At 40.7% G+C, this 9,746-nt stretch overlaps 1 long non-coding RNA gene across 1 annotated transcript; it reads right to left on the bottom strand.

Annotated features, from left to right (window-relative positions):
• Nucleotides 1–2,455: 2,455 nt before the first annotated feature.
• LOC128141902 (uncharacterized) lies at nucleotides 2,456–7,131 on the bottom strand. The gene is made up of 4 exons (XR_008235222.1): nucleotides 7,014–7,131; nucleotides 6,860–6,932; nucleotides 5,012–5,150; nucleotides 2,456–2,560 (listed from the first exon to the last, which is right to left on the bottom strand). It is a non-coding gene; the product is annotated as an uncharacterized LOC128141902 (long non-coding RNA).
• Between the last annotated feature and the right edge of the window lie 2,615 nt (nucleotides 7,132–9,746).

Below are 9,746 nucleotides of genomic sequence, written 5' to 3' on the forward strand. Positions count from 1 at the left end.
CTCACTAGTTTCATGGCTTACAGAACTGTTTACTTAAGGATGGGATGTAGTTGTTGAGATTCAAGCTCTTCTTACCAAAGGCAGAGGCCTGGACTGTCAAACACAGGTCCTACAGTAGCAGACTAGAGCCCACAGCAGAATCTGGTTTTGGCATTATATAACCCTTGAATTAAAAAAAGGAAAAAAAAAAGTTAAATACAAGCTGGTTTTGCTTTGTATGTGACATTCTATGTATTACTCACTATTGCCAACCTCAAGCTTTTGAAAACCGTGAGTCAAGCCACAAAACATCATGAGATTAGCTGTAACATGAGTTACTGAAAAATAAATAAATACATTTGTGTGGTTTATTTGCCTTTTAATGCAGGGTGAGTTCAGGTCATGTTTTTGAAGCTTTCCTTCACAAACACCAAGGCTACAGACTCACTTTTTTTTTCCAAGTGGATTTGAGCTAAGAAATCATGAGACTTGGTAACACTAACACTTTTCAAACATCACGCGTAGCTATGCCGACTGTGAGGAACTTTCACTTCCCCCTCCACTGCAGTGGTGAAGGCCAGTCCAGTGATTACTGGGACACAGCTACAGCAAAGGTCCCAGCACATGCTGGGTCTGTAGACAGCCTCAACAGCAATAGGTCTGTGGGGAGCCAAAGAATATATGAGAACCTAGTGACCAGGGTATCCTGCCACCAAACAAGTACCTGCAATCATGGTTTGAAGAGACGGGCACACTTACGAGACATCTCACCTCCCTGCAAGCTGTGTTAGACATGCAAAGAAACTGCGTTAGGCCAAGGGAGTGGAATTTCAGCCACAATGTCTCCTTCCAAAAACATTTTTCTGCAATTAATCTTCATTCTTCTCAAAATATTTGGGCATTCAGAAAGAAAACATAAGCTTTACCCCTAGAAATGAAATAGGACAAAGTCTAAGTATGTAGAGGTAAATCGCATGTTATTGCGTCATGTTCAATTTGTGTGGAAAGTTCTCACCTTCTCATGCAGCAAACACAAACCTTCCCTAACTCCTGTAGGCTCCTAACTCTTTTTCTTATGGCTAATTTTAATGCCATCAATATACAGCACATAACAACCAGCTTTTTATATCGTTGCTCCATACTCACATTGTTCAGACTCCACATTTAAGCCCGGGACGTTCTAGCTATTAACATGCATCACACAGAGCCATTGCTATTTTCTTCCTCCTGTGCTCCTTCTTGGGTGGCACAAATTAAAAATAGTTCTGGGGGCTGTTGAAATTAAAACTACTCCACAGAGGCAGTTGGGAAAAGTCTCAGGAAATGCTTTCTGGTGGTTTTTTTTTTTCCTTGATTACTTTTTGTGGGGATAATTTCTATTCATCAGAACCAAAACTTTCCGTGGGAATGGACCACACCTTTTCAGCTATGTACAATGCATCTGCTCAAAGCAAAGGAGACCATTGCACACAGTGAGAGCAGCTATTCACAGGCTGCTCAGGGAAGTTATCTGGAGCATCTCATTGCAAATGCCAGCTCTGCTTCACTCAGAGTGGGGACTTACAGCTGAGGCAACATCCTACACACTGCTTTTTTTTCTAGCCTACAGAGTCATTTAAAATTTCAAAGTGCAACAAGGAAATTTCTGAAGTTTGAATAATGTGCCGATTACCAATTTAAGGTATTTACCAGCTTTAGGATTTATAGATATCAGCCACCCCTGCTTGACCAAAATTCAGTACCAAGAGACTGGGGTTTAATTTGTAATAAATATTGTCTCCAGAAGCAACATTAAGAAACTGCACCTCTCGTGTTGTTCTAGCTCCCCAGTTCTATAACTTGCTCTTTTGCTCTCATTTAACTTCCATTTTCAGGCTTTACCTAGAAACCTCCCATTTCTAAATCTTGCAGTTCTCCACTACGTTTTACACCAGGAGTGCTTAACCTGCAGGCCAAAGCCTGCCTGCCAAAATTATGCAACTAGCCTTTGACACACCGCTTGGCACCCTCTCTCCCAAAAGCCCCGTGTCCTCTCTACCGTCACAGTGACCAAAAGGCAGGCATTTGCTGTTTTCTATCAAGGCTGTGTACATATATGTAGCCGAGTATATGAGCACGGCACATCACGTAAAAGGCATTAATCTCACTCAGCCCCTGTATTTTGTTACGATAGTACATTCGAGCAGCCTCTACGCACGACTTCACACGTATGAACACTCCCATCGTACAACCTGATACGCTTCAACTGGTCATGTGGTGGTACCCAGTAATGGGACAGCCACATGACAGGTCCTGACATACTGTGTCTGAGTACTTCCAGGAAAGCCAAAGAGATGTGTCAACATTGTTTTATACTTTTTTTCTTTGAGAGAGATTAATAAAAAGGAAGGGATAGAAACAGAAGAAATGGATCTAACTTGTGCTTCCACGGAAGGAGAACAAGGTCAGCTTATTCTAGAGTGCTTCTAGAAACATACCTGGTGTCCGCAGGTGAAAGAACAGGCAAGCTTCCTTTTCTGATGGGCTGTGGCACACTCAGGGACTAGGGCCTCACGACTTCACTTACAGAAAATGCAAAGAACTAGAATAAAACAATTTTAAGGCACTTTAGCAGCCCAGGATTGGTATAGCCCACCACCCTTGTGTTATACAACCATATTCCCCCAGTATCTCCACTAGTGAACCCATAAAATCCATCACAGGATTGCAGAACGGAGCCACCTGGTAGCAAAGGGAAATTCCAATGAGAATGGAGCCTGGGGAGCCCACAGTGCTGCCAGGGGCACTGCCACAGACACCGAGCTCTTGCATTTTGGCACCATTTTTGGTTTCAGTGTTCCAGCTCCGCTTTTAACGTATAACTCTGTATACCATGCTGGATTGTTGGTATGCCATAGCAAAACTGCATCAGGAGGACTACAGTGGCTATTCTTTTAAGCTGATGCAAGCTTCTTCAAAACACACTCTGCTAAATTCAACCCATTAAAAACACCAAATGTTTTTGTTCGTTATTTGAAATTAAATTCCAGCCAGTCTAAGAAACTCTATCTGCCTCTGGTTTGTATGTCCAAATCCCTGGTGCTGTTGTAATTCTTGTAAACACCACAAATAGGTTTTTACCAAAGTCTGCTGCTGTAGAAATGACAAACCACTGTAGATTCGTAACATGAGTGTGTCATTGTTAACTGCAGTTGCAACACAGAGGATACTAAAAAAATAACTGTGGTAAAATTGTATTTTGGAGATCGGTGCAAACAATAAAAGATCCATTTAACAAACTTCAGTTTCATCTTATTAAGGTGTTCAGCTAGACGAAAGGGGTGAGAAGGGACGGAAGATTATTTCATACATGTCAGTGTATCAACTGTATCAGCTTTCTGACAATTACACATGTTTTTACATGTAATGAAACAAACTGAAATTTGCTAACAACAAAAAATAGGCATTCTTATATCAGTAGTTAACAGTGAGTATATTGTAGTAGTTTTACACTGGTGTTCCTTCCTGTGCTGAGCTTTCATATTCATACGTCTGAGCTGTCATGTGTTCACAAATAGAAGCTTCAAATTTTCTTTTAGGTTTTGCATTAGTACATACAGAAGCGATGCCTTAGTAAAAAACCATATGGTCCAAGAAACAACTGAGAGTAGAGTAGGGTAACAATTCCCTGGGGCTTTGCTAGAGCTCCTCCTTTTTGGTTCAAAGCCTTTGATTTGCTTCAACCTGTTATGCATATGTTTTCATACAACCTTACTTCTTTCAGTGCCCTCTTCAGAGAAATATTTCTAGGTCTACTGGTGATTTATAGTAACGTCTCAAAATAAACACATTTGTTTTCCTTGTTTGCCACTATATTATACTGCTGTGACAGACTCTCTATTATTCAGCTTCAACCAATTTATTTTTATTTGTCCATTTGACTATCATAACACTGCTGGACAGATTTCCTATGACTATCTAAAACATATTTCCCTCATTTATCACAAAAGTCTGAATTTAGCTGAATTAATATGGGTGATTTAGCCTTCCCTAAAGGAAATGTATAATACTTTACAGAAGTAGTGTGGGTTTTTTATATAAAAATCCCACTATAAATCATAGAAAACTAACTTGGATATCCTGCTTACCCATGAAAAACAACTAACTCAAAATAGCTTTACCCATAAGCAAATACACATGTGCATGGGCTTCTTTGTCTTTTCTTCACCTGTTTCTGCATGAAAACACCGTTCATGGGAAGCGATGGAAGGGCAGACTTGGAAGCTCAAATCCTGATATTATCTACACAGTCAAGAGAACGGAGACTTCCATAACCGTGCCTTTGCAGAATGAGCTCGATGAACTAACACAGTCCCTGCTGCGTGCCCTCTGCTTCCCCCCAAGCCCTCTCCCAACCACCCAGAGTCCATTGCAAGGGTAGCTGTTGACACGCTTGCCTCCAGATGCAAAACCAGGCCAACTGGCTATTCTGTTCTGATAGCAATTTTTGATTGCTGTTAACTTAGATTAGTCTTCTGGGGGAAACCCGGATCTTCTCCTTTTCTCTTCTTGAGCTTTCCCTCTCACATTTCCCAGTCAGTAAAAAGCTATACTGAATCTCAGAGTGCTTAAAACATAGCTTTCCATCTTGAGCCCCAAATCCCCCGTCTCTGTTTTAAAATCAAGTCAACTTCTACTTCCCTTCAGTATGAGAGACTAGCCTCTATCAGCCACTTGTTTGGAAACTGAAAAAACAACAGTTTTATCTTATGCTGCCCTTCACATATAAGAGGCTTCCTGTCAACACCAACAGCACTTACGCATTATCTGTTTTCAAATCTCACCTTGAAAATATTCTGTGCTATGATGTGCAAAGCAAAAACAAAACAAAAGAAAAAAACCCAAAAGCAAGACAATTTCAGAGACAGGAAAATAAAAGGCCAGCAAATGGAAATTTGTTTAAAATATGTTTAAAATATATAATGGCTATTTCTATTTAAAAAAAAAAAGTTGTTGGGTGGGCTTAGTAGAAAAGTATGGGGAACAGAGTTACCTTGTCGCTTTCAAAAATCTTGACTCAATCTTCTCCGTCTCTTCTCCACCCTTCACAAAATACTAACAAATAGGTTATATCTTCAATCTCCTTTCAAAATCTTGAACCTCTGAGTTTCATGTCTTCCAGCTTTCCCACTCTATAATAAAAGCTAAGAAGTTAATTTATTTTTCAATGAAAAGCAACATCACAGGACTCCAGGAGGGAAAACTTTGACAAAGGCATCAAATACCACAAACCTCATGATGCAAATAATCAGATTTTCTAGTGCAGGAGAATTGGAAAATGGTCTGTCTTACACTGATGCCTGAGGTAGTTGTTTGCTTGAGCTCACAGGCTCTCTAAAACAGCCTGACCTACATACATATTCCTCTTCTTTTTCTAGGCCTCACTGAGAAGACAGACTTCTTAGTACTATTGAGAGGTTCACTGGGAGGTTAAAAACATGGAGAGTTATCTTTAAGTACAGAAAGAGCAAAGTTTATTGTGTAAACATTTACACTGTGAGCTGACCTTCTTCTGACTTCAACTGCTAAAGAGACCGGGGGGAAATGTCTTGGGGCAGGAGTCCAGGAAGCCGAGTGGAGTGGGAAGATAAAGAGTGGGCCACAGTTGAATGGGGCAGCGGGAAGAGAGATGCGGAATGCTTCCTCTGGTCCATGAATTACCGCACAGCTTTGGGAAAGGATTGCAACGCTGTGCTCTCAGGTGAGCAGGGGACCAGAGCCGTTGACCCAGAAATTCCTTTCTGTGTCCTTACCAGGGTAGTTTCTTAGAAATCCAGGAAGACAGAGCATTGCCTTGAGGGTGCCGAGACGGAGGGCACCCCAGGGGCGTGAGGTACTACTCGCACTGTACCATCCTTTGAACGACACAGCCACAGTCGGGATCCTCTGAATGACTCCCAGTTCAGGGACCCGAATTCTCCCGAGGTTAAGCTGTGCAGTGGGATCCAGCTGCCTGAACACGGTGTCATTTTAGATGCCCAAGGGCATCCCACTGCCAAACCAGAAAACACGTGTGTGTCGGGGGGCGGGGGTCTCTTGTAGGTCTGACATCTCATCTGTCAGCCCCATGGGAAAGTTTCAGGTGCTAGGATGCCTCAGGTGGCACCTGACACCTTTACGTGTTTCAGTCTGAGCTGGCTACAAAGTACACTGACTCCCAGAAGGGTTTGAAAGCCTACCGAGTGATATATCTTATATATTAACACATAATATTAAGCCTGTAACACATTAAATAAATTATTTCTCATATTTTCAGAAATCTGAACACCGAGGACCTGCTCCAATTGTCCACGCATGGCATATAGTGCCTAGAACATTTAAGATGTCCTAGGGTGTCTAAGACATCCAGATAGGAATCGCAGATATTGCACAGGAGCTGAAAGAAATCTACAACAACCTGGCTGTGAGCCAGGTAGGAAACTTTAGGGTAACTCAAACCATAGTAGATACCTCTGACTAAGCAATTGATTGGGTTTTTTTAACTGTAGAAATTTGATGCATGTTGGTTAACACTAACAGTGACCCCTCACCTATCCCCTAATTTCTTCATGCTTGGTGTGATGGGGTGTGTGGTTTGTGGTGGGGATTGGCAAGGATCTATGCTGGTAGTATACTAGTGGTCTGTAATTTACTGACAACTCAAATGAACTGCCAGCCCCAAACCACTGGATAATTGACATTTCCCGGTCAAAACAAGACAGCAGATTTTGTGTAGGTGTGGACATGGGAACAGTGTGTGGAGAGAGATCTGTATAACTTCCCTGTCTGTAAAATAAACAACCCACCACCACTGTCTATTAAGGACAGTGATGATGAAATGTGTGACATAACTTCTACTTACCCTATCTTAGAATTTTTTCTATGCACATCAAAGAAAACTCTGGAGATACTTCACCCGGTAGCTATAAAAGACCCTAGAAAGTGAAGAAACAATGAATTTATAAGAATGTTTTCCCCAAAGCTGAGGCAATGTTGTCCTCAGAGAATGAGCTTACACTCTAATATAAAATCCAGACTACTACTTCACTTTTTTATTCTTGCTTGGGGTTTACATGCAGAGACACATTTTCACTGTGTCTATCTGTACGCTTCATATAGGATATTGTTCCTCCAAAAAGCAATCACTGGGAAAGAAAAAAAAAAACAAAAACCCACAGTTACACAGAACCAAAAAAAGGCATTCAGCATAGAATTGCAGGTGCAAATGTTCAGTTAAGCTTTATTATGTATTTCTGTCAACATTTATGAAATTCAGTAGTCTGGAGTCACAGAGACAGCTAGTTTGGAATTTTTTTTAGATTAATACCTCCAGGTTCCTTTTTCTCATTTATTTTGGGAAATACAGTAGAGAGAAAGACTGTGATGACAATATCAGGAGCCTCTGTCAGAGAGTCAAAAATTCAAGTAGAATTACAAGGAACGGGTTTTAGGTGAGGCAAGAGCAAGAAGGGGAAAAAACCAATGTGGTGCTCCTTTGAACTCTGACAAGACAGATGAACCTACAGCTAAGACACTTGAGAGTGAGACTGATGGCTTTCCAGGGCAGATGTTTGACTGCAAGTTTAGACCATCCATGTCAGAACTTGATGTGAGGTTTAAAGTACAGAATGATTGAGTTATCTAAGAAAAACCTATTAGTGAGCCTTCAAGCAGGCAAGGCAAATAATTACAGTACTAAGGTATCCAATACCTTTAATACAGTATGAGATGCTTGCAAGACTTCATGCTTTTCAGCTGTGGAGACATTCCTCTCTTCTCTAACAAGGCAATTAAGGCACTGCACACTCACTGTGCAGTGAGGACTTGCACAGGTATTGAGCAGTACAGAAGTCAATACATGGAGTCATTAGAGAAATGATTTCTTATGAATATTCCCTGTCCCTCTCTCCTCTAAACGAAGTTGAGAAATGTCTGTCTCCTGCTGCTACCCTACATATATCCACTCTCTCTCTCTCTGGGTAAATTCTTAAAGTGTCCTATGTAAGGAATGTGAAAATTTGTTATGAATCAGGCCCTAAAAATCTGACAGCAAATCCCATGCTGAAATCTTAGAGGCAGAGTGGAAAAGATTTCTGGAGAATAACTGGCATTCTGCCAAGAATTTTTAAGAGCTTGGATGTCTTGGGGGAATATATAAAAACAACTTCATGATTCAGCTAACCAAAGCAGTAAAACAAGTTCCCGAAGGCAGGGATCAGCACTTTGAATATATTTGGGTGCTCCCCTTAATTCTTGTGTTCTTTTTCCTTCTTCTGTCCTTTTCCCAGTTCCTTTCTACTTTGAAGTTAGGAAGGTAGACTTTATAAGTTACTTTTCCTTCTCACCCAGCCAACAGGGAAGGGTCATAAGTAGGGCAGCCAGTTCCTTCTTCTTTGAAAGCTGTATGACTGTTCTACTTTAGATACACATCCTCCCGCCTAAGACCCAGCACAGTGTGAGCCCTATCACAAATTTATAAGCTCCAGTTCTGTCCTGTATACTACCTAGTCCAGACATGTAACAGTCATCTTGTTATAACTCAAATGTAGAAAGCATGCCATCGTCATCTTTCATGATTAAAACAGGGCAAAGCATCTACAGCAGTGTCTTATAAAATGGTGTTTAATTTCCAGCACACAAAAAACCACTACTGTACCACTTAAAAATGCTTGTATGCATCATCTGTTCTGGAATCAGGGTCTCTCTGGTTTGAAGAAGCCTGTCTGACCCCCATGAATAATGAACTATTTAAGAACTTCATGAAGAATCCTCAAAGAGATCAATCAAGTGAGACCAAAGGGAATGACAAGAATACAAGATTAAAGAAGAGTCTCCGATATAATCTTGACAAAGTTGATTTGAGCACCTGAAAGTTTAATAGATTTAACTGACAGTGGCTAAAGCTAACTCACACTTTATGCCTTGCGTGATCCTTGTTGGAAGCATTTTTGATACATGTGAGCAGCCTCAAATAATTTGGACTTGCTAAAGTATGTTGTACTTGGCTATTAGGAAAAGATGGTGGCTATTAGAACTTTATTGGTTCTCAGAGGTATCAGGGTAATATCATGATTTAATCAACAAAAGAAGAGCTTCCAAGAACAAGAAAGCACCAGTCATCAGCTATATGTTAGCAAGTGATATGACAGAGTAGATAATCAATTGAAGTGGTCACTGCTGACACCTCTACCTTGTATGCAGTTCACAGGTTTTACTTTCATCTGATCTCATGAACCAAATGACTCTTCCATATACATGGTTCAACACTACCAAAAGGACCAGTCCTTTTTTTAATACCACTTGGGGTTGTAGTGCATCTGATATCCACTTGAGCAGATCTTTCAGTTTGTCTTCTTAATAACTTTAGGTCCAAATATGAAAATAAAACAATTTTGGCAAGCCAAATGAGGACAAGTCTTTCATTTTTCAGGTGAAAACAAGAAGAAAACAGAAACTTCATCATATGCTTGCTAGATTTTAGGGCATTTTGACGCTGTCAGCAGCTTGGGGTTCTAAGGAGAATAGAAGAGCACTGCAAAAGACAAATTTGCACCGACAGGAGTGGCAACACCTTTCATCTTTAAACAGTTTTGGAATAGAAGGTGAAAGGCTGTAACAAGGCAAGAATTTCTATTTAGAAATAACATAGAACAAGAACACTAAGAGACTTTAACGGCTGACTGAATTTCAGAAGAAAACTTGACCAAGGCTGCCACTGAATTCCCTAGAAGAGGTCCCAGCTGTTCACT

The sequence above is a fragment of the Harpia harpyja genome, chromosome 1, assembly GCF_026419915.1.
Source record: "Harpia harpyja isolate bHarHar1 chromosome 1, bHarHar1 primary haplotype, whole genome shotgun sequence".
Classification (NCBI taxonomy): Eukaryota; Metazoa; Chordata; class Aves; order Accipitriformes; family Accipitridae; genus Harpia; species Harpia harpyja.